We start from the raw sequence: 22935 nt of genomic DNA, 5'->3' as shown, positions 1-22935 counted from the left end.
TATTTTATACATTACGTCTTCCGTGAAAACTTTTAAACTACGACCATTGCGTCTTCTCGCCCATGCATTGTAAACGATTGTGTGCGCGTATGTCTAAGGAATCGCACAACGTGTTCTAAGTTGAAGTCTGATCATGCAGCACCGAGCAGCCTTAGGCCTCCTCTCGAAGCCGTAACTAGTTAGTTGCCTATGATACATCTGAAATTCAGGTAGAGGAAATGTAACTACAGGCGATTGAAGGTAATCTGACGTGGAAGTATTGAGTGTACTGCCAGTCTACCAGTTTAACGTATCGCTCTTTTCATCACATAGGCGGAACAAAACTGAAGCACTCCAGAACAGCACTGTAAGAGCAGTGGCTTCGGCAAAAACATTCCTGTATGAGTGCTCGAATCGTACATGCCGGATGACTCTAAATTAGCCGTTATTTGCTATTAAAGTTTTCTTGGTGCGGAAATCATGGTGAAAGCTGCAAACGCACAAAGAATTATAGAAGAAAAAAAAAGCCATACAACAGCTTTCTAATCTCACTTGCTCCTCTCTTGCAGATTACCTTTTGTGCTTGGGTGTGCAAGGAAAGGGTGCAATAAAGCAAATATCATGCCACCTGCGTTCTCCTAAACTGACGCTGTATATTGCACAAAAGGTGAAATTTGCGCCCGCCATAGCCATGTTAAGGGTCGTTTGAGTGAAAAGTTTCTGAAGCAATAAATTCTCGTTTTCAAGCTGTGTCTTGATAAAGCCAGTATAATATATTCCATTCAAACTTTCAAAATTTTAACAGTGTCATTGCGGGATGCACGTGACCATTTCAAACTTTTTGGAGTCCCTGCATCGTGCTGCAGTGCCGGACTGCATCGGGCTGCAGTGCTTTTACAGAACACTTCACAAGGTGACTTTAGTGCCCGATCTCTTCGGGACAATATAAACAAAAAAATGAGGCAAATTCTAGAAATCGCCATGGCCTCGGCCATAAGCCGCATGCCATTTCGGCAATTATTCATTTTATTCGAACCACAGGAGCAACATGACCGCTCTCTTCATATCTCAAGGTTACGCCTAAACACTTCCGCTTATCAATCTATGCGTCATCGTTAAATTGTCAGTTAACTTCTTTGTTAACCTCCTAGTCTCTTCGGCATATTTTAGCATTGGTGGAATGCAATCATTTTACACTTCCCCTTTTAACGACAGTGCTGAGCTACCAATCAGGATTTGGTAATGCTTTCCGTATGCCCTCAAAATAATTTTTATTCTTCTGTAAATTTCCTTCTCGTGATCAGCGTTCCCTCTGAGTAATTGACGTAGACGGACGTACTCCTACATAGATCTTAAAGGCTGATATGCGATCGTGAATCCTTGTTCCCTGGTCAGGCTATTGTACTATGCCTTTCCCTTCTGCATACTATTCTTCAACCATACACTCACACTTTCTCGGTTGAGGCCCTCAATCATTGGCTGCAATTCAGCCAGAGTGTTGCTGAACAGGGCAATGCCACTGCAAATTGAAGCTTCCTGAGGTATTCGCCGTGGACTCTCACTCCTATGTCAGTCCCATAGCTTTAACACTCCTTAGCAGGCAATGAATAGCAATGAAGAGATTGTGTCTCCTTGCCTGACTTCATTCTTGATGGGTAACCTCCTACTTTGCTTCTGTAAAAACAAGGCAGCTGTTGAATTTTTGTAGAACAAACCCTTTGGCATCAAAAAGGTTTAATTGAATGCCAGCATATACCCACTGCTCCAAGCCGGCGCCAAGGAGTTTCATCGAATAACGGTGCGCACCCAGTCTCGCATATGCCGTTGCTCATGTCCGCGGGTGAAAAATTCATAGAAGAGCAGCGCATATTTACGCTTATTCAGTGACTTATGTTGGTCGGACGGTTGGTTTCGAACTCTGTTCGCTCGGCACTGCAGCCCGATGTTCTAGCCATTAGAACACGGGCTACAAATTGACGCTGGTTAGCGGGAAAACGGTTAGATACAAACATAGGCGGAAAACATTGCGCCAGAACCCATCTCACGATGACTGCCGATGGTAATACCTCAATATTGACTCAATATTGTGACAACATGTTGCTACCGTTAAAAAGAGCTAAATTCATGAGGCGTGTACTGCAGTGGGACTCCTCTTTCACGCTTCCCTAAGAACACTGGGACTACTGTCTGTGAGGAAGCCTTGGCACGCGGCTTCGACTCTACTCAGCAACGGATACATTTAAGGGGCCTTTTTTGTCATTCTAAAGCAGCACGTTTGCACTGGCACATGCTTGGCTACCCAAGTTGCGTCAAAAACGTTCATTGAAGAGCAGCACCCACCTACCAGCAAATAATTGTTGACCCAAGATGGCGGCAGAGAGGTTCACTGAAGGCCACTGCATACTGAGTGGCGTATACCCAGTGCTACACGTCGGCGTCGAAAACTCTTTTCTAAAAGCGGTGGCTACCCAGTCCCGCATCTATACAGTGTTTCACGTCGGCGTGAAAGAGGTTCGTTGAACAGCGTACTTGAAGCAGCTAGCTGGGCTAGTTGAAACATTGACATTTCATACGTTTCCAGCACATTAAAGAGAAGAGAAGATTGAGCGAAGCAGAAAAACGTAAGAACTAGTAGGGCTCTTGTTGTCGACTGATTTTACCTTCAGCTTCAGCACGTGTACACGCTAGCGCACGTGCGAAAATCGAACAATGTCTATGGGAACCCTCGGCCAGCACGTCGCCAAAGCCAAAGGTTGCCGCAAGTATAAAGTAATGGACAAAAATGATCCATAGCCAAAAACGAAGCAATACCACCTTTTTACACACAAAAGCGTAAGAAACTAAAAAACACAAGAGAAAGAAAAAAATACGACGAAAACAACAAATAATCCGGGCACGTGGTATCCCCCGCAGGACTCCGACCCTGGCAGAGCCCGGAAGTATCGCGACGTGCGCCTGGACATAAACACGACATGACACCTTCCGCCTCTCGAAGCGAAGAGTTGAAGTCTTCTTGTGTTACAATGAACGCTTGTCTTTCACAAGTTCTTTTGCAATGTTTGTTAGGGCGCACTGTTTTCGGCGCATGAACGTCGGTTCTCCAGTCGCTTAGCGCAATCACCAGTAGGAAGCAACGCTTTATCGCTTGCGGGCGCACAGCTATACGATCGAAATAATTTTACGCCAGGCTTTCTGAATGAATGCTGGGTGTTGAGTCGCAAGACTGCATAAGTTTGCTGGTAAAAACGACCACGCAGTCACAAACGTAGCGCAGCTATGAACGTACACTTATGCACATGCGCGCCGGCCCTTGTTGATTAAGAACAAGCATTTCGCCCAATGTCTCAATAGCACCCTTCAAGGGGCCGAGCATGGCTCATCCGTTTCGATATCGACTAGCGGGCATAACTTAATCATCAGACAACGATTAATTCAAAAGAGCACGGCGTTATTGCCTGCCGCTCACAAACTTTGACGCTTACCGTCGTAATTAATTAAGTTGCCCTTCGGCCTCCACCGTGGACCTTATTATAGTAGGTTCACAACGGTTGCCTGTTCGAATCAACGTATATACGCGTCTAGTCAGTGAATTTCGAGCACTCTTATTTGCCGTAACGGTCGAATTTTTATGGCGGTCCCGTTTTGCGAAGAAACTTGTAACTCTGTGGAAAGTCAGGTAGGTCATTCCCAAGAGTGGCATTAAGGTGCTAGAGCTGTTCGTCGAAGACCTCCTTAAAGATTACAAAGTAATGGATGCGACACACAACGATGACGTCCCGAGCAAATAATGTACAGGGAGCCCATAAATGTTGTCACAGTAAGAGACAGAGAGAGATTTATTTGTAAAAAAGGCAGAGAAGTCGGTCTGAGGTATTGTGATCTAGCCTGGTTCTCTGCACAAGTGCAAACGACGAATGCCAAGAAAGGATGGGATGAATGATGATGACGATAGATTAAGCGGGCGCAGAGTTTCTGACTGAAATACATTTTGATACAACAGGGCCGTCCAAATTTTCACACGTTAGCAACTGGTACCGGTGATGAAATAACTTCCCGCTCCACGTCAGTAGTCGCACTGGTTGTCGTTTTTTCACCGTACACCAAGAAGGGACGAGCGCAAATATTTCCCATTTCTGCAATAACCATAAGGGTATCCACCATCGTGGTTGCCTTGAGGTCCACAAGAAAGAATTCTTCCGAGCCATAATTCGAATTTAGTTTTTTTGACTAGCCCTTGCGCCACATGCTAATGATACCACAGGTTTGGTCTTTCGAGCGAGTTTAAGAAGCCCGAAGGTGCAGATGGTAAAAAGATGACGGCATAGTACACTTGCTTTTCTCCTTTTGTGTTGCCAAGTTGCTCACTGGTGGAGTCCTTCTTAACCTTTTGTTCAAACGGTGCCTTGACACCAAGGTAAAGTAATTATCTAAGACCATATCTTCTGTATATGACTTCGCAGGACACAAATGACGTGGTACCGGGATCGAGGTGGTCAGACACGCTCTAAAAACGATGGCGTGGTCATCCAGGGTCCACACACAGAATTTCTCGCTTTTCACAAACACCTCCGTTGATGTGGCAGTGCTTTGGAGAAACCTAAACTACACAGGATGGCCACCAGCTGTCTCAAAGGTGCATTGCAAAAGATTTATTCTCACAGCGCAAAGCACCAGCATTGTTTGTCTTTTAGATGCTCCTTCGTTCCGCTGTGTTGTCGTAGTCGTTGACGAAGTCGTAGTAATAGGAGTAGCAATACTAGCACCGAAAGCAACAAAATATCACTGGCGGAAAACATAAGTCTGTCAACCAAGCCAACGTTTTCGTGATCCTCTAGAATGTATGGCGCTGAATATGGCATTTAAATGTAACATTTTTTTTATAACTACATGAATTTATCGTATAGTTAGCAAGTGCCTCGGACAGTGACTTAGGTTGAGAGTATGAAAATATAAACAGTGATCAAATATGCTTTGAAGCGGCCCTGTACCTTGACAAGCAGGGTAGCTTTCATCTTGCAACAGAGACGTGCCGGGATATCAACAGAAAGAAAGTGCAGCTTTAATATATTACATTTTTCGTCTGCTTAGAGAGAGGCAAAATATATATTTGCCACAATTGAGTGCAAAGATGCTCTTGGCTTACAAGCGGGGAGGTAGTAAACGAGAATAAAGGGGTTAACCGAGGGGCCCTTTTTTATTAGTCATATCATAGAAGCCAACAAACACTGACACCAAGAACAACAAAGGGGAAATTACCTGTGGGTAATAAATGAAAAGCGGGGAGGTAGGCCATATTCAAAATTTCAAAAGCTGCTTCTCCTTAAGGCCTTATTCTTATAACTAATTTGGCTCGCAACTTACACTGGCCCTCTTCATGCCTCGTATACGACACCGTCACATTCGGCCTCAGCTTTATTTATAGACAACATGGCACGCTTTCGTACTTCGTAAGAGAGTTCCTTAAACACAAGTATACGAAAGCCATTGTTCAGCCAGCCACTTCCATTTTAGTCTCGCAGACAAACTGACTTTCCGGTAGCTTGTGCATGCAAACCTACAACAGCTCGCTTCTCCGAAAGACTTGAGCAGATGAACACTGTGAATTCCAATGAGCGGGGGTCTTTGTATTTATTTTCTGGTACAGGAGTTCTCCTGAGATGCAAATGAAATGGCACCGAAACAGCATCTGTTTGTTCCCGTTGCTGGCATTGTTCTTCTTTTAGTTACAAGAGCCTGTGGGAATAAGCACGTATTGCTGGAACAACAAACAAAATAAATAAATTTCAGCATACGTGAAAGTTTATAGATGTGACTTCAAAAGCAGGTACAGACGAACGAAACAGATCTGTCTTTGAGCAAATATTGTGGACATAAATCGTTGACGGTTGTCGTCAGCATGTTCTGTCGTCTGCCTGTTTCTTTTTTCGAGTTGGAGGTGCATTGTAAATGTCGTGTTATAAATGGCATCGCTAATGCCACAACGCTTATACGCGCAGCGTAGAATGCGGGTCACCCAGCTTTGTCACCGTTAGGCACGTCTCGCTCGCGATCAGATTTCGAGACGACCAGAAAGAAGCTACGTCGTCTAGGCCGACGGTACCTTCTCCGACGGAATCGAAAAGGCGAAGAAGTTAAAATGAAACCTGAAAACAGGGAAAGTGCGCAGACAAAATAGAAGGAAATGCAAGCAAGGCACTTACCACTACCATGGCTTTTCGAAAGCACAAGGCGGTCGTGACAGCTTTATTTCTTTTTGTTTTTCTTCTGCTGGCAGTCGCTGTACTTACTATTTGTGTTCCGAGCCGCGTGACTTTAGAGCGAACAAATCCTAACGGTAGAAAAACCAACAAAGTCCAGGTACTGTTGTGCATTACCCCTGTGCATGGGAAAGCAGAATACGATGGTGACAGCTCTATCTTCGTAGCAACCGATAAGAAGAACGCGTCGTCTGCTACTTATTCATCTTTTTGTCGGCTGCGCACGGGTTCAACTCCCCTGAGTGCTCAATCGATGCGATGATATTCAGCTATATATACTCCGGAAATAAGAGCTTGCCCTGCAGAGCCTTGCGCTCGTCCTAGATTTACGGTGACGCAGCGCTGGGGCTTCGTGTTCGCACGAAACTGACAACACATGCACTGCGTAGCAGATATTCCTTCCTAGCCTGAGCCATTGAAGATACTGATGAACCAAGCAATAACAGAGATGCGACGACAGGCTTCCCAGTCAAAGTTATTTGTCTCCGAATAGGGAAACGATGAGTGAAGGTCCCTGTCTACTTCTGAGCGAATGCGCGATGTGGACTACAGAGTTGAGTTTACACTAATCCGTTACCCGTGACAAGGACAATGTCACCTTTCTTTCCGTCCAACTCCATCCAATCGACTCAGTCCTTGCGAGTCCACAGCCTCGCCCAGGCATTCTCGCTTCCCTGTTTTTATCCATGAGCAGGTGACCCACTTTTCTCTCTCTTGCTTAGATGTAAGGTCAGTGCAGCGTGTAATAAAGCTGGGCGTGCAGGTTATTGTTGTCCTACTTTTAGCAGCAGGCGAAAAAAGAATTGCAGCAGAAAGAACAAACCCGACGGCTTCGTCGTTGAAGTGTCTGGCGCAGAGCTCTAACTGAAAGCTTTTTCCTTGGTAACTTAGTTGCATACTTTTGGCAGGGACTATTTTTTCTATTCCTGGAGATCTCTCCCTGCATAGTGCAAAGGAACATATCTGGAGGCGCTTGTATTACGAAGCCAAACTTTGTTTGTTTCTTTCCTTCTTTTTATTCGCTTTACTATCTTCTTCAGTGCAGACGACGATTTAGAAAAAAATGTGAATGACGCTTAAGCTTCACCGATTTAAAAGGGGAAGCGATACATTTTAAAGATCCCTGACTGCTTGTCACATTTCCAGGCAGCTGCAGCTTTCTTGTGGATGCACAGAGCGGAAAGCGATGCCGTTGTTGCAGGAACCGAGCAGAAAAGGGGCTTGTGTTTGAGTATCCGCGTAGCAGAACTATGTTTTCTGGTATATTCAAATTAAAATGGCACGCTATCATCTCTGTAGGTTGTTTTTTAGTCGTTCTTTACGATTTTTCTGACGTATTTTACATTGAGGAATTTAATTAGTGCAGTAATGCCTCTGCGACACGCAGAGCGCCTGCGTGGTTGGGGTTAGGTATGTTTTTTGCCAAGGGACGTCCGACGCCGACTTCGGATATTTTTCGACACAGGGCCCTTAAGAGGAAGCTTTAGCTCGGGTGCTTCTATCTAAACGCATGTAAAAGGAGAATTCGTTTTTCTCGGCAACCACTGCACCAAATTCGGTGATGTTTTTTTGCACTTAAAAGAAAAACTTAACATTTAGTGATTGTTCGTTTCGAATATTTGATATAGGTCGTCAATTCTTTATGCAAAATTGGCAAAAAACGAAAATTTTCAGAAAACAAAACTATAAAGTTTACAACCCTGTAACTCGGAAATGACAAACGATATCACAAATCTGTGAATTCCATCTAATAGTACATCTATTGCGGGCAAAATTGATACGTTACACATGAATCTAAAAAAAATGTAGTATTATGAAAATACAGCTTTTGCAGACTCCCTGTGCACAATGTAACGAATTAACGTAAACTATACATTGACATACCGAATTTGTGCACTTTGAATGATATAATGGATGAACCGCGATACCTGTTTCTATGCACAGCTATTAATTTATAAACTTCGTGCGTCTACATTTTTCGAACTTTCTAATGTTGAAAATCCTTGTCACAAAATTCAGGCTCTAAATCGAAATTCCGCTTCCATCAGCCACTATAATTTAACTTTCTCTCTCAAATGCAACAAATTTCATTAAAATCGGTCCTGTGGTTATCTTAGAAAAACGTTCTTGCGTTTTACATGTATTTGAATAGGCCGCGTCGGAGTTGGCCCCGAGCTAAAGCTTCCTTTTGACGCTTTGGCGTTAAAAGAAGACAACGAAATATCCTTAGCCGTCATTTCGCTGGACCCAGAAGCTCGAGGCATCCTCCTACAGGATCCGTTGCCATGACAACCGGGATTTAGCCTCTTTAGTTTTCTGCGTCTGGTAGGAACGTGGCACATAGTTCGTATCTGTGCGCTTTGGGCACATGGCTTCTCCTCATTTGCACTGACTCAGTCGAAGCTTGGAAGAACCAGGATCATATGATGCCGTGCGTTTCATCACTTGCACGTATTCTTTCTTCCCTGCGTTGTACTCCCACCCCATCTTCCCTCTCTGTTGTAGTGCTCCGAATTATCTAACGTCTCTCTCCACTTTTATGTCTGCCTCCTTTGCACTAGAATGCTTTCGTTTGCACTTATCTGCACGGGTACTCTAGCCAGTGTTATCACTGCGCCCGGTTAGGGTCGTCTCTGGTTCTCTCTACGAAACCAGAATGCAATGCGCTCTCAGCCACTCACATTGAAGCCAAGTTAGCTGGCCGTAAAACGCAGGTCGTTTGCGGTGCGGTCAGTGTCTGACCGTTGAATCAGACGACATCGCCTCGAGAGTACGGCATAGTGCTCCGCTCAGTGGGTTGTAAGTACAATTTGTTTACCACACCACCAAGGAAATATTGCTACCTGTGGCCGTCGGCAGCAAACCTAACGTTAACTGTCGGTCGTGCTGTGATCATCTTATCCCTGAGTTGAGATGGTCTTAGTGTACTGATAATGATATTTTTTTCATTTGTGTTTGTGCGTTTGTGGTTTATCTGACATACACCGGTCGAAAAAGCCAATTTTGCCGCTGTTTCTTATAACCTACAAGCTAATTTAGCATACATTTTAAACAATAGTGCACTCAGACGAACGTCAACACAGGTATAGCTGCGTAGCCTTCAGAAATATTTTCCTTGTGTTTTTGCTGTTGAACTACGTTAAACTACAGTGTTCGTAAAATTTGGCTTAATTGCTCCTGTCAATAGCAGTGAACTGCCAGCTTTTGTAGCCAAGACTACCGGAAACGCTGACATTTGGCTAAACTAAGAAGACAATAAAGGATTTAGAGCTTCAATAAGAAGCCTCCGCAATACCAGAGTTAAAAAAGTGTTGTGTCTTGCACAAAGTGTGGGAATACATCGTTTCCCGGCTCTATTCATGTGATCTAAATATGTTTGGCATAGTTAAAGCTTACGTTAAAAATGCACTGCACAAAAGCTTTCCGAATCAGTATGCACACCTCAACTGAATGTTCTCCAAAAAGAGGAACGGCGACGTTAGAGGCACTAAAAAAACAACCAACCAATTTGGCATGCTAATGTATTTTCTTAAGACTGTTGTCAAGTATGTGGCGAGACATTCGAGTAGGTGACTCACGTGTCTTGCAAGTTTTAGAGGCTTTGCATGATGGTCGGGAGAGTTTCTGATCACGAATAAAGTCATAAAAGCTCATAGACTATGTGTTTAATACCTTTATTAGAGAATATAATATCTTTAAAAAAACAAATTTTAATTACTTCCGAGAGGACCCGGACGAAATTATTAGCATCATGGGGCTGCTAGTGATAGAGGCTCAATATGGCGTCGCCACCAAACTCTTGTTATTCCACTTTCTTTCTAGCATACCGAATGTCAACACGTCGCAAGACAGACGCCTTGGGTGTTTCAGAGGGGCAACTGATTATTCTAGTTCCGCTTGCTCTTTCTATGGTCCCTATAGTGTATCAACACCAGTTATCGAAAAAAAAAATTGCGGCAATATTAACGCGTCTCACGATAACTGTGGACGGTAATGCGTTACCATTGAATCGACATAGCAGCGCAACGTATTGCCACAGTCGAAGCGAGTTATGTGCGAGGCGTGTACTGCACCGGTATTCCTCTTTCGTGCTTCCCTAGGGCCGCTCACCGCCACATAACGCTGCCGCCGCGAAGCCTCAGCACGGCACCAAGTTGTTACAAGTGCGCTGGGTATGAGGCGGTTTTCGATGAACTTATCACCAACTTTGGTAGCTGCGTGTGTGCCTCTGAGTGCGCGGCTAGCGACGGAACGATTCTCATCGTTCGCACGCACTCTCGGAGGCAACGCGCGGACTTCTCGGCAGCACCACTAGATGGCGCAGCGCGCTTACAAAGAAGCGCGAGAGAGGAGCCAGGCTGCCGCGTGACGTATTTCTCAGCTGGCCTCCATGCACTCGGAGGCCATGCTAAGGCTTCGTGGCAGTGCCGCAAAATGGCGGCGAGCGTTATTAGGGTGGCGCTAAAGAGGAGTCTGGCTGCAGTATGCGCCTGGTACATAGCTTGTTTTGGCGCTGGCAATACGTTGTGTCGCCATATTGATCCAATGCTAAACTCCATTACTCTCGACAGCCATCGCTTGATGGGTGCCGCCTAATTTTTCGATTGAAATGGTATTTTTTTTTGCATTGCTATAGATATCTTCGCACACTGAAGCATATAAACCTCTTTCATGTTGTTTCAATAGAAACAATAAATGTGTCTTGTTGGTTTAGCGGGCTTGGTTCGACGTTTATTTTGGGGAGGTCTCTGAGCTTTCCGGTTTACGTAGAGAAATGCACTCATACATAACTAGTGCGAGGTCATCGCTTTGTTCACCGCTGAACATGAAGCTACGAACTGAATTTTGATTAGCTGGTTCATTTCTAATATTTCTTGCTCATGTCATTTCTCCGATCTCCTTCACGATAGCAAGTCTATCTTTTCATAGGTCTCTAACCGTCCTTTACAAAGTTAAGGTAATACAATTTCTTTTGGGCGTATTGCCTACGCGTCCTTAACTCTTAATTTATCCTTATTGTTTACGCTGCATAACTAAATTCTTTCTGTAAACTTCCTACGCGTTGTAGGGATCGATGCACCTTCCCGCGCCTCATCCCCCAGCTCGCGCGTAGTGATCAGCTCGGTCTCAGGGAACCGCCGCCCCAATGGCAGCATGGCGGACATGGCTAGCGTGCCAGAGCTATAATTTCCGGCGCGAACCGTGCTTCCACCTCCCGGCGACGAGTCATCGCGAGATCACACGTCAGCCGGACGCGCCCTGATTGGCCTCCCGAGTGATAGCGAAGCCCGGGCGCCCTCTCTACTTGAGCCCTCTCCTACTGATGGCTCCATCGCCCCGTCAGATACTCGCAGGCCCACTACGAGTTGGTTACATGGCACCTGATTTGCCGTAGTACAATGGGCGTGTCTACTGAATCGGTCTTGCGTTGAGAGTTTGCCCATCAGTGCCGTGACTGTCGCATGGTGTTGGTTACCTTGGCTTAATAAACCCGTGTTTGTTGACGGTCTGATTGCAGAGGCTTCTCTATGCCATGTTGGAGAGCCGACAAGCCATGTCGTGGCGCATGTGTGCGTTTCGGAGTGTAAGGGCGTCGGGCCCTTTCCTGAACACCGCTCCTAGGGTAAGTTTTGTATAGACCCATATCCACATAAGTGGCACCGAAGTCGGTTGCGGCGTAGCATCAGAGCTAACCCCTTCACGGCCCTCGTTCCTAGTAGTGCCCATGGCTAAGGATTCCTTGTCCTTCGGCGCGAACGGTATCGTCAGCACAAGGTCCTTGCGGCCCTCTGCTTTCGGAAATGTCGGCCCTTCGGAAATGCACTTTAGTCGTACCCACGCCAATCACAGGTTTCTCCAGCTGTTTGAGACGCGCTCACCGAGCGCATTGTCGTGGACGAGGGAGCCATTCGCACCAAAACGTAGTTCTGGCGATGTGTGTAATTCGGACAGGGATGGTCCTGGCTCTCTTACAGACCAAAGATTCTCTATACAATGTAGCTTGGAACTACACAACGCAATCGTGGTACTTTACTGCTTGTTTCTCCGATAGAAGTCAACTCGCTTAGCACACAGCTTCATTTCATTTGCGCTCCTACTTTCTCGTCGAACTCACTATCCTCCCAATATAGAGGGCGCTATGCTTCCTTCCGCAGGAGGAGGGTATAATCGACCACAATTCAACTTAGACACACGAAAGGCAGTGGCTGAAGGTCAGTGACCGGGCAGTAATATTCCCTCCGAGTGAGCCGCCGTAACAAAGTAAATCCACAAGATTGCATTTAAAATGTTGACGGCGGCAACCAAGCACTGCACTCCGGTCTGTTAGAACGCCGAGAAAACGCTATAGGATTACAAGAAGCAAAGGACACGCTGAGCAAACTCTCGATCAAAAGGCGCCGACGACCTAAGCGCCAGCCCATCCCCATAAGCAAGAGCCAAGCCGTACAGATGGTCACGTGGTATTAGTTTCTGCGCCCACATGAGGTAAATGCGGGGAAGAGCTGGCGACGTTAAAGCCAAAAACACGCAGTTGAACGCTCTCGATAGCCTAGCGTCTGCAACGCCGAAGGTAAACAGAAAGCGCTTATAGTTCACTTCCAGGAGAAAGTGCCGCACGTGATTACGGTTTCTGAAGTTGACTGAGGCCCTTCGCAGCAGCAAAGGTCAATGCACACCTTAAGCAACCCGGCATTTCCGCTACTGGCCGAATGTGCAAGTGTTCGGACTCGGCTTCGCTTTCGGTTAGAATTTGTCAAACACCGCTTCCTAATCGACTTGTAGTTATCCCTTACTTTCACGTGACCCTGAAAAGTCACGAAACCTCTTCAAGCATGTGGAGAAACGGAGAAATTGGTTACTCCGAGCATTTCAAACCAATTTCTCGCTTCCGTGCGAACTTCCGTAATATTTTTCCCGTAACCCGGAAACAAAAAAACTTCCCAGCCTCCCTTTCGTGGCACTATCAGTGACAGTGCAGTTGCTTGATCAACATCGACACTAAGCTACAGAAATCTGCGTCTTCTCCTTTCTTTCTTTCTTTTTGTAGAAGTAGTGCAATAAATCAAAACAGACAAGAACACTGACGAACACGCACGAAACATCTGCACAGAAATCGCTCACCAGCCATTCGTCACGGAGTTTTCGAAATGGCACACTTGAGAGGCGCTCCGTTAAAAGAACTTCAGTAGTGGGCTCTGTGCGCTCTTTTGTACTTTGTGTTCATTTGTAATGCCGGTTGTTTGTGTCCTCTAACTTTGTGTGCCTAAAATGTGAAACACCTCTCTATTCATGCCTAATGGCTAGCGTCCACACTTGTGTCTTTTCTGTCTTAGTGAGCGTTCTTACAAAAGTAATGACCGCTTTGACTTTGGAAAGAACGTGATGTAAATTGAATGCTCTGTCGCGTACTAACAGCTGCATCTGCGGTGCATTCTATCGTGCGGATCGGTCACAGGTTAACATCTGAATTTCTTTCTATTCTCCCGTTTTGTTTAGTTTTTCTGCCCGTTGCTGAGAAAATAGCCCTAGGTTTTTGCTGGCTTTGCCACTAATCCCCTGCTTCGCGGATAGCAGCGAACAGCAGCAGGTGGAGACCACAGGACGAGGGTGTAACAGAGCCTATGCGAGTAGATATGTTGTTCAGCGAGCACCTTAATTTTGCAATGCTGTGTGTAAGATGCCACACCCGTAAAGCCGTAAAGCGAGCAGTGTATTTTTGCCATGATATAAGTAAGATGGCCGTTGTTGCTTTACTGCGAGCCGATAGAAGCGCTTAACATTTGAAACAAACCTCATTAGGTTTCCACGACGGGCATTCAGGTCCGCACCACCTTTAAAATATCGCTGCACTAGGATTGCATCACGCACTCCCTCGCGATAAGAAGGAACATTTTGTCTGAGTTGATATTCAGAAAAGCCTTTCTTTGAGACAGCCAGCGTTTTCTTGTCTCGTCTTGTGAGACATGACATGAACACGCTGGCTGGCGCAGCGTCTTCAGTGGGAATATGGTGCCTAAATACCGCGTCTCTTTGTACAAGGTAGAGACACGTCCGGTTGGGCCACCATACCGTGTCGGAAAATGTGAAAGTGCGCTACGACGGACGGCGGGAATGTAGGTTATGCACTCACTGACGCAGCAAACATTTGTAGAGTGCGTACCTTCACGTGCATTGCAATATTTGCATCTCAACTTAAAAGCGAAGGTAGAACACTTACAGTACAGCGACACTGCTGAATCATTCGAGCGCACCGGATAACTAGTTGTTTTCACCTCGCTTTTGCTTACGGTTAGAAATTTGTTTCCAAAACAAGGTTGACGCATGTCGCGCAAACTAAAGGTATTAGAAGTTGACGTTCAATAAGTCTGACGCAAGTTTTGAGCGTACAAAAGTAGGTGCGTAATGTCGTGAAAAGGTATAGGACAAAACAAGGTAAATAAATAGGGCAACGTTGCCAGGGCAAGACTTTATCGCAATAAAAAAACAGATTGCTTTAGTAAGTTAAAAACAAATGTAAGGAACAGTTTACGACGTCTAAACACTGATAAACTGACACAATCGTTGCACACATTTAGCCTAATGTATAAATCCATGCGTTCAGCGTGTGAATATTTCTCGCCTCTAATGTAGTACGGTACTTCCTGCCTGAATAAACATAGTGCTTAAATGTCTTGCTGAAAAACACGCGTACATTACGTTCTGTTATTTAAGACTATTAGAAATTAGACAAAATAATTTAAATCCATGACATAGGTGTCGTTGTTTCCGTTGAGCTGGCGCACAAATGTTCGCCGCAAATTGGCCTGGCGGAATCATTTTAACTACAGGATGCGGTCACGCGCCTTTCATCGCGAGCGCGGGAAGTCAACTTATTGAACACATCCGCAGCACCGTGTAAATCACAAACACCGAGCCACACGACAGCGCCGCACTGACTGGTGAACGTACCTGTAAGGCCGCTTCAACAGCTCCGACCCGATTTCGCGGAGGTGCCGCGCGGGCCTGGTCAAAGAGTGACACCACTCTGAACGGCGGGAGACGGCGCTGCCATCGATGAACCCTAAGTGAGAAGTGCGATATGAACAGGGTGCATACACGCCTCATATATAACGGGTCTCTGCAGTGGCAATACGCCATGTCGCTGCATCACTGCTTCGAATAAAATCGCGTTAACATCGAAGTTCATCGTAACTTTAGTCACGCCGGAATGTTTGCCAAATTGTCCTCCTTCGTTCATTTCGCTCTTGAAACTGCCAGAACACCCATGGGAGACAATGGGCCCTTCTTCCTTCAATAACATATGGATCTTTCGTCTTGCCCATGCATTCCACTCTTCAAATATGTTCCAAATTTTTCTTTTATTTCCATTTTAAAATTTGATGCATGTTTTTGGTTGATGTGGTGGTTGTACGTTTCCCGAAACGTTGCATTTTTGTACTTCAGTGGATAACTTGAGGTGGAGCTTTTCGAGCGTTTCCTAGTAAACATTTGGTTCAGTAGCTTTGCTGGTTCTGAAACATGGCTGATGACTTCAAATCCCGCTCTTAAAAAGAGTATTAGTGGCACTAAATACACAAAACAACCAAGATTTTGACAAGCCGTAAAGTGAAGGCACCATGTGATATGGCGATATTTCACCGCAAATGGGATCAGAATGTTTGTGAAATTCAGCTAGGACGGAACGGCTATAAATGCAATAAGAAAGAGATGAATACATATACATTACTCTGTTTCAGCATCAGTGAATTTGCGGGGTTAATTCCCGCTATGGCCGCAACGTGAAGCAGGTGAAGCAGCAGGCATGGACCCCCCCCCCCCCCCCCCTCTACCTATTACATCTTTTCTCGCTACCTGATTATGTCCCCACGACAGGCAAAACAGACTTGGATAATACCAAACTAAAGACAACATAGCCTTGACGGGAGGCTTAAGCATGCCTTTCCCGTCGCGAGCCTCCTTATCAATCGGAACGCATATGTAAGATTGCAGTTGCACGTCGATCGCCGCCTTAGCTCTTCTGTCTGTTTTCATTCCCCCTTATCGGTTAAAGCTGTATTCCAGTAAAACAATACTTCCACGTCATTTCTGGTTCTTTTCATTCAACCTGAAAACGCTGATTCCCATTTATACATCACAGAACTAATTTTGCGAGAGAGTGAATACGTTGTATCGTGTCCGTCCTCAAAGTATGTGTGTTTCCGAAACTTTGACACAGTTTCCAAACTACACACACCGTTTCCCTGTAACTGAGACATCTTCGGCCAACGGAAGTAAACCGAAGCTCCGTTTTCCTACGAGCGACTCAGCCTGAGGCACGCTGACAACAGTTACATTCAACTCGGCTTCGGTTAGAGCAAACAGCGGGTTATTCCTTTCAAAGACTCATGGAAGCAAATACGGGTACGTTTTCATGCGGGTACAAACTCCGTCCCTGCGGCAAATGCCGCCAACTTGTTTGAATGGAAATAGTCGTCCAGCTCGTGTCTGTTGCTATTCATGGCTCCGATATGCCTTAACAATCGCGTACTCCCTGTCGATAAGAGCCAACTCAGACTTGGATTAAAGAAAGTGGAATTGCAGAAGGTACCTTGCGAAAACAAGCGTCGAGTCTGGTATATCCATCACGCAGTTGTAAAATTATGGGCGTCTAACAGATGAAAAGAAGGAAAGCTCTGTAAAGGACGCACTACTTTGCCGAATTTCACTTCTGCTCAATGTGTGCCATTCGTGGTCTTCAACTCTATTCCTTTGTGCCTATTGAATGCCACGGCACGCAATGAAAAATGCATTGCCTGTTCTGAAAACAGCCGCGAGCTCGGCCCACATTCGTAGCTCCGCCCACGCTATTGAGTATTTTAGCCTAGTTTGTGGTTTAAAGATATCACAGTGTTAGCTTGTATATATGCGTATTACTTTTCCGCAGTGCCAATGTACCGGCGACGTAAATTTTTTATTATGGCGATGATAACAACGATGTTGACTTCTATTGGCATCCTGTTCAAAATAGAGGGGTGACAAATAGTCACCTAGACTGCTTGAGCTATTCATAATTTGCTGCATCTATCCTAGCACATCATTTTGTATATATCGCCTTGGTATGTTTTCTCTCTATTAAAGTCTTTATCTTTATATTGTACGGTTACCAGTGCTATCAATATCCTGCTTGCTTTTTTTCACCAATAATATAAACATATCATGCTTATCGTGGCTGCTGACCAGTTAATGCGTCCATAAGCTGCCAGTTCCAGCGCTCCTGAGAAGTGGGCGTTCCCTACGTTCTTGCAGAGTGAGCATCATGACATTCCTTTAGGATGTGCTGAGTTGTTTCCTGACTTTACTGCAGCAAACACATGCCTCATCTGGTTGGAATATTTGCTCCAGTATGTCTTTGTTATTAGGCGGCCAATTTAAACCTAAATCAAAAAGGCGTTGCTTTCTACTTTATCCACAGACTTTCCGGATTTCGTTATTCTCTACTCCCAAATCTCCCTAGACTTTCTTGTTCTTATCATTTGAATACCCGCCCCTGGTTCTCTCACTTTCTTTCTGAAGACTGGGCGTTGTTGCTCGGCACTTTTTGCACCATTGAAGCCATGGAATAAACGGGCGACACTTTTAGTTCTTCTTGTCCACAGTTTTCGTGGCGCTCCTTGGCTAACAGACTGCCTACGTAGCCCTGACGCTATCCATGAGCAAACGACCCCGCTTTCTCTGTCTCATTTTTCGGTATGTCCCACTTATGAAACTCAATAAATATGTCCCTGCAGGTATTTCTTACCTACATTTACTAGCAGACGACACGAATTGGAGCAACCTCCTAATACCCAGGGCAAATTATTACGCAGAGAGGACGTGTTCAGTTGTTACAAGTCATCTCTTGTCCCTCTTGAAGAATCGTATTCCGTGGTGCTTCTATTGCGATGCAAGCAATGATTTCCGTATATATTGCAGAAGTCGACAGCAATGAAGCAGGCGATGAGCATCGCTGTCACGAAGGAGGTTTTGAAATCTCCTAGGCCGTCATCTTGTGCGGCGTGACCCAGAAGGACCCAGATGCGCCAGGTGCATCCTGGGTGCGTCATTGGTTACCATAGCGAACAGAACTTGCCTGGTTTTATCATCTGCAGCGTGCGTCGAGAAACGTTCCTTATAGAATCCGCTTACGCTTCTGGGAGATGCTCATTTCTCCCTGCCAATCATTTGGACCAATTTAACAACAACAAGAAGGATGCCGTGATTCGATTAAGAATGCGCGTGCTTTTTGTGTTTTGGGCATTCACAACACGTCTCATCTGTGCAACTATCTCATGTACGTCCTTGCTGACACTTCCTTCAATGTCATCTTTTAATTTTACTCATTCTCTGTTAGCGCTTCTCTTCTGACCATTTCGAATCCGCTAACTTTTAGTCCCTTAAGCCAAATCCTTTGTGCGCGCCTAGGGGTGCTAAATTCGAAAGCGGAGACAGCCGGCCATAAAACGCGGACCATTTGAGGCGTAAACTGCGGTTCACTGCCCGGCAGTCTGAAGCAGACGATACTGCGAGCGGTCGTTTGGCATTGTCATCGGCTCAGTGGTGCAGACGTTAAAGCTAGGACATTACGAATCAGCAATTGCGGACGCTGCCCCCTGGTGGCGAACAAAGCCTATTGTATTGCGCCGACATGCGCGCAGGCGTTAGTGCAACAAAGCCCTTCGTTACCCACCCCTTTTCTTTCTTGTGCTCTTACTCGAAATAACCGAATCAGTAACGACCTGCTGAGAAGAGTTCTCATGCAGGAAAGCTTTCTTTCTTAGCTTTTATTGGTTGAGTATTATCCGAAAATGTCGTTTATGTGCTAGCTATGAGCCTATGCTACAAACATTTTCAAATGTTAAGTAAGCGTACATAGCCCTGCAAGTGATCCAAATTGCTGACAATGCTTTCCCTGCAGAATTATTTTAAAAAGTTTGATCATGATATAGTGAACTATGAAAGGTAAGCAGCACTGTCAAGAACAGCACGAAAATCAGCAAGAACGTAAATAGGAAGCGTGAAAACCAGAGTTGAAAATTCGTTTTCTAAGTTTGTAGCACAGAAACACGCAGACAGACAAAAGAGGACACAAGTGCCAAGGATTGCTTACGCGTATCAGCGGTGAAATTTCCCAGAAGGAAGTGAAATTCCGCGCACTAACAAAGAAACAACAAAGGAAAGAAGCATGATACGTAAATGGTGAAATAAATAAATAAATAAAGCCGAACACTGACTTAACTTCGTGCGGAATTGTGGAAAACCAGACGCGGAGACACTCAGTTCTAATGTAATGTTGGCTCTCAATGACGCAAAGATTTCCAAAGAAGTTTGCGACGCATGCAAGGCGAGGACATAATTAACGCAATCACAGGATTGCCTCAAATTTCGAAGGGATATTACTCAGAACAAGAAATGGCGCTCTGTAAGTACAGCCAAATCACGCGGCCACAGCAAACATGCTACAACAGTATAACCGAAACAAAGAACGAATGCTCGGCGGTCAGTTGCGCATGCTCATAAAATGACACGCTCATGGAGTTGCCCAAAAAAAGCAGTTCCTTATCAAGAAGGGATAAACACGTCACGCTGACATATGCAACAGTGCTTCGCTTGGATTATTAGGCCTCTATTATCTACCTCTCTGATTTGTCTTTAGCTACGCCTATAAACATCTTTTTAGTAACTTTGGATAACATACACATTCCTTTCAGGATGAGACCAATAGGCAGCTAAAGCCATTCTTGAGATTAAGTCCATGCTGTCGCGCTCGATCATTCAAAACACTGCCCGCTCAGTCCAAATTATTCTTTGTACGTGGAAAGAATCGGACACTATCTACAGGTAGCCAGTGTATCATACGAGAAAATGAAAAAGTCAGCCTTCATTAAGATCATTGAGAAGAATGCGTACAAAACGCTGAGAGACCCACTTCAACCTGCGACGCCGGACGAAAAAATGTCTGAAGGTCTAGTCAAGACCCTCAATGACCCCTGCGACCACTACGAGCTAGCAAGCCGAATCATCGCAGAGCGGTTGAACAGGTGGTAGCAAGGTTAAGGGGAGACAGTAGGGACGTTTGCAGTTGCACTGAAACACGCGGCCGCTAAGTGCAAGTACTGCACATTCCTTGATGACGCTCGGCGTGAGAGGCTCGTCGCTGGACTACGACACCGTCTCGTCCTAACGGGATTACTCAAAACGAAGGAGCTGAATTTAAAATCTGGGTGCGAGTTTGCCAGAAGCGTTGAATTGGCTCAACAGCAGTCGAGCGTGTTTCGACCGGGCACCGGAACGGAAGCCCACATCCACGTTCTAAAGCAAACAAGCAGAAAGACGGTAGTTGCAAGCGAGCATGAAAAGAAATCGAAGTTGAAGTCTCATCGATGTGAAGAAGAGGACGGCGCTCTTTCCTGCCGTTATATAAAAGCAAAGTGCCACAACTGGAAACGCACCGGACAGTTGGCACGAGTATGGAGGCTGTGCGAGGCGGTTGACGGAAAACTTTGAAGTGTGGCCTACCAACAGGACGATGACGAGTTCTTTCTCTACGCCATTTGTCACGTCACGCAAGAAAAGCAACCATAGCAGGTAGAAGATACGCCAGGAAACAAGTGCGTGACGGTGCAATTAGATACCGGAGCAGCTGTTTCTCTTTTATCGGAAGACCTGTTGACGCAACTAACGAAAGCGCCTCCGCTCGCACCGTTCTCAGTCAAGCTCAAGAAGGACGAAGAGACACCACCGGAAGGGTCAAGACAAGGTTCCTGTCGAATACAACGGGCTGCGAAAAGCTTTGTCTGTAATTATTGTACCAGGAAACAAGCCAGTGCTACGGACGGGACTGGATTGAGAGCGTAGACGTCGACTTGAACGGCATTCACACCGTTCAAGCTGAACTCATGACGGACAGCCTTGTAAAAAGGTATGCCAGCGTTTTCACACCTGGGTTAGGTCTGATAAAGGGCTTCCAAGAGAAACTTGTCTTAAAGGAAGGCAGTTTGCCCATATTTTCTAAGACACGAGAGAGAGTTAAGGAAGGGCTATGCAGGCCACAATCCGATGGGGTGCTTCTAGCCGTAACGCAAAGCGACTGGGCCACACCGTTGTTCGTAGTCGAAAAACCAGGAAACGATGTTCGTTTATGCGAGGCCTGCAAACTGACAGTAAATCCTTGCATTAAAGTGTACACTACCTATTGCCGATAATTGAAGATATTTTTGCTGTCCTGGCTAGCAACGAGGTGCTCATCGACTTATATCTGTCGTAAACGTACCAGCAAATGGAGTTGCGCCCTGACTTACGGCTGTTGCTTATTATTATTAGCCACATGAGCTTATTTCAGTATCTCCGAATGCCTTGTGGCATTTCCACTGCGCCGGCAGTGTCCCAAGCAATCATGGACGATTTGCTGAACGGACTAAGCGGAGTGCTTTGCTATCTTGACGATATCTGAGGTGCCGACTACAACGAATGCCGGGCATGTGTGGAAGCAGTCCTGCAGCGTTTCAGGAAGCACGGCCTAAAAGTAAGGCACGAAAAATACAACTTTCTTGTTAAGTCGGCAAAGTATCTGGGTCACACTACAGACGAGTCGAGCGTGCAGCCTTGCTTGGAAAACGTTGAAGCAATTAGGAAGGCTGCAACGCCAAGAAATTGCACTGAACTTTGGGCCTTTCTTGGCATGTTTACATTCAGGATTCATGCCGGGCATGTCGTCCGAGCGGAGTCCTCTGTAATAACTGCTACAGAAAGACAAACCATGGGCGTGGTCCGCGGAAACGGAAACTATCACCGCCCCTTCCACTCTGTGAAGATGGTTGAACAGCGAAGCTGTGTTAGTTACACCGAGTGTTACACCATTCAAGTAAAACCTTGCCAGCAGTCTATAAAGTAAACATTATTTTACGATTCTTTCACTTTATATTCGCTTTTGCCTGCTTCGCTTGGTGAGCATGCTTTACAAGCGGTTTTCTTGCGGTTCTCCCAGTGTGTGTGTGTGTGTTTTGCGGTGCTTTTTTTCGCGTGGCAGTTGCCCCGCCCCTTTTTTGCGCGCCAGTAATGAGAGCAAGGATTGTTGGTAGGCAGCTTCTTCCTCGGGAGTAGGCACTATTCGTGGGCTTCCCATATATATAGCCGAAATGGAATGTGCAGAACCATTATCCCAAACCTCCGTATGTTCGGTGCAAGGCCCGCCATTGGAGATGCGGGCGCTGCAACCGTTTTGACAATTGGTTAGATTGGTTTGACGATTGACTTGGCTGCCGACAGTTCTTGCTGGTGAAAGAAGTACCGGCAGGCACGCGCTCCTAGTATCGCGTTTCAATTGCTGAGTGCTGTTCGTTGGTTGCAAACCGTCAGCATAACATTTGTTCCTATCGCGGCCGGGTGGAATCAATCATCGATAAAGTTTTGCCGATCTGCGTCGATTGCCGAAAATGTACTGTGTGGCAAACGTAAGAGACTCGCGTATAATATACTATTCTCACAGAGGGAAAGGCTTCGCTCCAACCCTTTTAGCCCGGTTGAGCTCTTCTTTTCCTCTCCCACTAGGTCATATGTCCCCTTTTCAGCGAAGTCCGATAACAACGGCACAGGGTCCGCATAAACAGCTTCGCTGTAAAACGCATTTCAGAAAAGAAAGCAACTGCTGACGCAGGATTTATCGTAACTTTTTATGACCCGC

This window comes from Dermacentor variabilis, chromosome 8 (assembly GCF_050947875.1).
Source record: "Dermacentor variabilis isolate Ectoservices chromosome 8, ASM5094787v1, whole genome shotgun sequence".
In the NCBI taxonomy this organism is placed as follows: domain Eukaryota; kingdom Metazoa; phylum Arthropoda; class Arachnida; order Ixodida; family Ixodidae; genus Dermacentor; species Dermacentor variabilis.
The sequence above is the reverse complement of the archived record's forward strand: the minus strand, read 5'-3'. Positions refer to the sequence as shown.